The following is a 6,792-nucleotide window of genomic DNA, read 5'->3' on the forward strand; positions in this document are numbered from 1 at the left end:
GAAGGCGGAGGACGTATCACAGGCAGGGCACAGCGAGCTGAAATCTCTGAAACCGACTGGCCTTCACTTCCTACGAGACAGAGAAGCTCTTCTACCCCTGTATACGGGAGGAAACAGGACTGGACAACCGTGAATAGGAAGGTTAACAACAAACCTCCAAAACAACTGAATGTGAAACTGCAGAACAGATTTGCTCCACTATCAAAGGACCCTGGATCTATATCGGACAACCATCCATCTAAAAGCAGCGAAATAAGGTCTGAAAATCTGTTGAAAAGTGAAAGGCCACAGGGAAAGCTAACGGCTAGGCCTGAAACTCTGATTGTGGGTGACTCTGCCGTAAAGGATGTACAAAGGATGTGCGGTAAGAACACTAAAGTCCTCTGCTTTCCTAACGATATGGTCAACAACCTGAAGGAGAGAATTCTTCAAATTGCAGATGAATATCCAACTGTGACAAACATTGTTCTGCATACAGGGTCAAACGATGTGTCCAAACAACAGTCGGAGGTTCTGAAACGGGACTTTACTGGATTACTAAATACTGTAAACTCTCTGAATGCAGCTGTATTCATCAGTGGACCTGTACCGCCGGTCAGAGGAGGAGACGAGAGATTCAGCAGGTTGTTTACACTGAATAAATGGCTTATATCAGCATGTGCTGACCACTCAGTGCATTTTATCGACAACTTTAATATTTTTTGGGAACGCAGGCATCTGTTCAAAGCAAATGGATTTAATTTTAACAAGTCAGGGGTGAAACTGTTCACCTCCAACTTGTTTTATTCCATACGTCATCCATCCGTGCTTGGTGCCAAGGCTGAGATAAACGAGGAGTTATCTCATAAAGAGGAACAAACAGTACTCCAAGAACAGACAAAGCCCAGCAGAAACCTTGAGGAGGAGCTCCATCTGCCCCCACCCGGGAAGAGCCTCAGAAAGGAGAGACATCTGAGGCAAGAAGAGGGGTCCCTATTTGCCTCCAACTCTCTCAACAACACCAACGACCAGGACAAGGGACCACGACCTTCCCCAGTCCCCCAAACCCCTGACAGGCCATCACCCTCCTCCCCCTCCCTTTCTCCCTCCTCCCCACACCTGAAATTCACTGAGGAGATGATGGAGCGGGTCAATGCTGGGCTCAGATCTACCCCCCGTCCCAATCCCTTTTTGTCCCCCATAAACCCCCCACCAGAGCGGCCAAAGGTTCGCCATCGAGCCCCACCCTCAACAGAGCAATCGAAGTCACATTGCCCAGCCTCGCCCCCCTTAGTTCCTCTTCATGCTCTGTCTCCGCAGTCTGATGCGTGATGTGTGAAGGGTCTGGGCTGTGAGGATTATGGCAGTGATGACTTTTCCCAGGAGAAGCTGGGACCCTGTTTACTAGAAGGTTTTAAAATCTCTGTACTTTTAGGTGACAGGAGACATGTGGCCTGGTCAAAACACAGAGAGCTGCACTCTAAAAGATCTTTAAACATAGTAAACATACCTTGTGTGCCACAGACTGCTCCCAAACACGAGGGGACAAGTAATACCTCTAAAACACTTAAGTTGGCTTTATTAAACATTAGATCTCTAGCTGGGAAAACATTTTTAATTAATGATTTAATCACTGAGCACAGCCTTGATTTTATGTTTTTAACTGAAACTTGGTTGGACCAAAGTAACAGTGGAGCTGTTCTCATCGAGACGACCCCTCCTAACTACAGTTTTATCAGTGAGGTCAGGGCGAGCAGGAGAGGAGGAGGGGTTGCTGTCTTATTTAATGAATCATTTCAATGTAAGCAGCTATCTCCTGGAAGTTTTCAGTCTTTTGAATATGTGGCTTTACAGCTGAAGGCCCCATCCAAAGTTGTGTTTCTTAATGTTTACAGGCCTCCCAAATACTGCACAGACTTTTTTAATGACCTCAGTGAACTGCTGTCTGTGATCTGTGTTGATTTTGACTGTGTAATTATTGCTGGGGATTTTAACATTCATGTGGACAACCCTCAGGACAAAGGGACTAAAGACCTGAGTAACACTCTGGGCAACTTTGGGCTGACTCAGCATGTAACAGAGGCCACACATAATAGAGGACACACTCTTGACCTACTGATCTCCAAAAGCCTGAGCATTTCAAAGGTTACTGTGTCTGATGTGGGCCTGTCTGATCATTACTGTGTTTTCTTTGAAAGTAAAATCTCAGCCCACATAAATATATCAACAACAGTGATCACAAAACGGTGTATAACTGAACACAGTAGTGCAATTTTTAACCAGGTCTTCCCATTAACACCTGACCTGCCCAGAGGGTCAGTCAATGAGCTCGTCAATAGCTTCAATGCTAACATGTTAAATGTAATGGACACTATTGCTCCCATTAAGGTGAAGGTTATCTCTGGAAGGAAAAAGTCTCCATGGAGAAACTCCACACTGGTGAAAAATGAAAAAAGAGGGTGTAGGAAAGCTGAGCGCAGATGGAGAAAAACAAACCTCCAGGTTCATTATGACATTTATAAAGAGAAACTTCACAATTATAATTTACAACTGAGGAATGCAAGGAGGTCCTACTTCTCTGACATCATCACTAAAAACAGCCATAATGCTCGGGTCTTATTTTCTACAGTTGACAGGCTAACAAACCCTCCTGTGTCAGTGGCAGCTGAACTTCATTCGACCATGGCCTGCAATGACTTTGCCAAATTCTTCACTGAAAAAATCCAAAAAATTAGACAAGCAATTGGTACATCAACAGCAGATCCAGGATATGTACTGTGTCCACCAAAAATCTGTTTAAACACCATGAAACAGTTTCAACCTATTAACAGCAAAGACCTGGAGGACATCTTAGGTCAACTGAACTCCTCCTCCTGCTGTTTAGATGTCCTGCCAACAAGTTTTTTCAAAAAGGTCTCAAAGACTTTAGAGTCAGACCTGTTACAGATCGTCAACTTTTCTTTATTATCAGGTGTGTTTCCAGAATCACTAAAAACTGCTGTAATCAAACCTATACTGAAAAAGGACAATCTTGACAAGACACAAATGAACAACTACAGGCCGATCTCAAATCTCCCGTTTTTAAGTAAGATCATTGAAAAAGCAGTTTCTCAACAGCTCAGTTACTTCTTAAAACAGAATAATTGCTACGATGCCTTCCAGTCAGGTTTTAGACAGAACCACAGCACTGAAACCGCTCTGACCAAAGTGTTTAATGACATATGTCTGAATACAGACAGTGGAAAAATGTCAGTCCTAGTTTTACTGGATCTCAGTGCAGCATTTGATACAGTTGACCACAACATATTACTCAAACGACTGGAGAACTGGGCAGGTCTTTCAGGAACTGTACTAAACTGGTTCAAAACATACGTAGAAAACAGGAAATACTTTGTATCAATAGGTAACTTCACATCTGAGCAGACAAGTATCACATGTGGAGTTCCCCAAGGTTCCATCTTGGGACCCCTTCTGTTTAACATCTACATGCTCCCACTGGCACAGATTATAAAGAACAACAAAATAAACCACCACAGCTATGCAGATGACACACAAATATATATCACAATGTCACCAGGAGACCGAGGCCCTGTACAGGCTCTTGGTAAATGCATTGAGGAAATCAATGACTGGTTGTGCCACAATTTTCTCCAGCTAAACAAAAACAAAACTGAGGTAATAGTCTTTGGCGCCAAAGAAAAACGATTACAGGTCACCAGAGAACTTCAATCTATACATCTAAAAACCACAAACCAGGCGAGAAATTTGGGTGTAGTGATGGATGCAGACCTAAACTTAGAAAAACACATTAAGACAATAACAAAGTCAGCTTACTATCACCTCAAGAATATATCAAGGATAAAAGATCTGATGTCTCAACAGGACCTGGAAAAACTAGTCCATGCATTCATCTTTAGTAGGCTTGATTACTGTAACAGCATCTTTACAGGTCTACCCAAAAAATCAGTCAGACAACTACAGCTCATTCAGAGCTCTGCTGCTCGAGTCCTCACTAAGACCAAAAAAGTGGACCACATCAGTCCAGCTCTGAGGTCTTTACACTGGCTGCCTGTCCGTCAGAGGATAGACTTTAAAGTTCTGATGCTGGTCTATAAAGCTCTGAATGGTTTAGGACCAAAATACATCGATGACCTCCTGACCCAGTATGAACCTTCCAGATCCCTCAGGTCATCTGGATCCGGTCTTTTATCAGTTCCCAGAGTCAGAACCAGACACGGAGAAGCTGCATTCAGCTTTTATGCTCCTTATATCTGGAACAAACTCCCAGAAAGCCTCAGATCAGCTGAAACACTCAGTTTATTTAAATCCAGGTTGAAGACTCACCTGTTCTCAGCTGCATTTGAATAAAGCACCAAATCCACACTTTAAGCTTAAATTTCAAAACTTACATTTAACTACTGATTTTATCTACTGTTCTGATTTTATCTGTTTTGATTTTATATACTGTTGTTTGTTTGTTTGTTTGTTTGTTAATTAGTTAGTTAGTTTATTTGCTTGTTTTATTCAATTTTAAATCATGCTTTTTATTTGTTCTTGTTTCTAATGTCTCTGTAAAGCACTTTGAATCACCTTGTTGTTGAATTGTGCTATACAAATAAACTTGCCTTGCCTTGCCTTTGCTCCAAAGGTTTTTGTCTTGCTGAGCTCTGTTTCCTGTCACTGTTTCCTCATATCTGCAGAGCGCAGAGTCCAACACCCACCAGGAACAAATTCGCTTTATTTCCAGCTATGTGGATCAAGCTCTTATGCCTTTGCTGGTTGGGGTCAGTGAGGAATCAGGTGAGGAGGATTCAAGACTGAGGCGAGAGATAAGAATGTGCACTGAATGTACTCAGCTGCATGAAGAGTACATGAGATTTTCTCAGACACAATTAAATAAAACCTGAGGAAGGTCAAAGGTCGTCACTTGTATGTTTAACTACAAACTTGTGATCTGGAATTCTTTCACTGTTTTTTGACAGTAGCGTGTTGTTTACCATAAAGTAATTCAGAGTCATTCATACCACAGTAACCAGAGATGATAATATATTTGTAAATATATAACTTTCTACAGGACTGAATATAATATCTTTATGTCCGGAGCCTCTGAGGAGTATCTGAGTATTTATAACATTACACAAACATCTCCATCACAGTGTTCATGAAATGCTGAGTTTATCCATCTTCTGGGTGGGCCTACGGAGGAGTTTTGAAGATTTCCCTGTGAGGGAGCTGGTGGTGACCAGCACCAGGGGCCTGTTCTTCGTACCTCGCTAAGTAGGTTAGCTGGATTAGATTGTTGACGATTTCGCGTGATCCTGGATCGTTCGGTTCCCCGAAGATCATCCGGGACTTGCTGTCATAGCAACAGAGCCGTAAGCGTAAACCTGCTCGGGAGCAGGTTTACTTTATGTAAACAGGATTAGATCGCGGCCACGCAGGTATGTCCGCTTCATTCATACGAAAGCAACAGCGATATTCCACCACTGTTTCACCATAAATAAATAACATCAATGTAACTAAAGATAATGCAGCACTTGATCCTTTTATTGATGTCACACAGATACATACAGGTCATTTCCTAAAAAAGGGAAATGTACTATTAACATTCTATTACATGTATGTGATTATTACAGATGTAATTCATATTTCAGAGTAGTAATAGTAAATTACTTCGTGTAATCAAGATGAGAGACCACGGCTATAAAAGCGAAGGTGGATTTGGGAAGTCTGTCGCAGCCATATCCTGTCCGTATACGCGAGCCACCCATTGCGGAAGGTGCAAGATTGATAAGGAGAGTTTTCAGAATTCAGCGTATATTGCGGGATAGACAGGATCCTTTAGCTCAGCGCGACAGTGTGCTCATAGAGAGATATCGATATTCCCGTGAGGGTATTATTTACTTAACCAACTTGTTGACGAGGGGGTGCAGGACCACCACCTGTCTTTTTTTGCTCTGCCCTTTTCTTGGTTGCTGTTATGAACAAACTAACAGAGTATTACAGGCCAGTATTACCTTGCCAAGAGACGCAAAGCAATCTAAGAGATAAATATTACCATTCTGTAGAATACTCCTGTATTCCACTTTTACTTGTTCCCATGTTCTTGTGGGTCCTGTTGTGGCTCTAATGTGAAAGGGGATATAATATAACATATTATAATATAATATAATGCCATATGATATTGGACAATATAGTGTCATATGATAGATCTACCCTACCGCCTACTGGTGTTGGCCAGAGGGGCCGATGGCGCGATATGGCAGCCTGGCTACAACCGTAGCTGCCTCCACCAGTGTGTGAATGTGGGAGTGAATGAATAGTGGTATCGTAAAGCGCTTTGGGTGCCTTGGAAAGCGCTATATAAACCCAATCCATTATTATTATTATTATTAAATTACCTACGAGTTTAATTTGTCAGCAACTTCCTGCCAGCCCTCTCTCCTTGCTTTTGCAGCCTTTGCAGTGTTCCCTTGCGTTTTAATTAAACTCTGAAACTCCTGAAATCCCTCAATCAAAAGTTCTTGCTCTGCTGCCGAAAAATACCGAGCGCGCCCCTTCGACATTTTCGCCGACCAATCAGAGGGTTGCCGATCAATGTTTCTACTATCGATGGGTAGCCCCTTTTACGACACCCAGTGATCTCACATTCCTGCGTCCAGCTGTAGTAATCGTCAACAGCAGGTGTGTTCGGGGAACCGGATTAGCGAGCTCACGGTTAGCGCGATGGTTTGGTCTTGGATGTAGTAAGCGACGTACGAAGAACGGGGGCCCGTTCTTCGTACGTCGCTTACTACATCCAAGATCAAATGA

The sequence above is a fragment of the Copadichromis virginalis genome, linkage group LG18, assembly GCF_057382275.1.
Source record: "Copadichromis virginalis isolate Kocher_CV1m ecotype Utaka linkage group LG18, C_Virginalis_male_GT1.1, whole genome shotgun sequence".
Taxonomy (NCBI): domain Eukaryota; kingdom Metazoa; phylum Chordata; class Actinopteri; order Cichliformes; family Cichlidae; genus Copadichromis; species Copadichromis virginalis.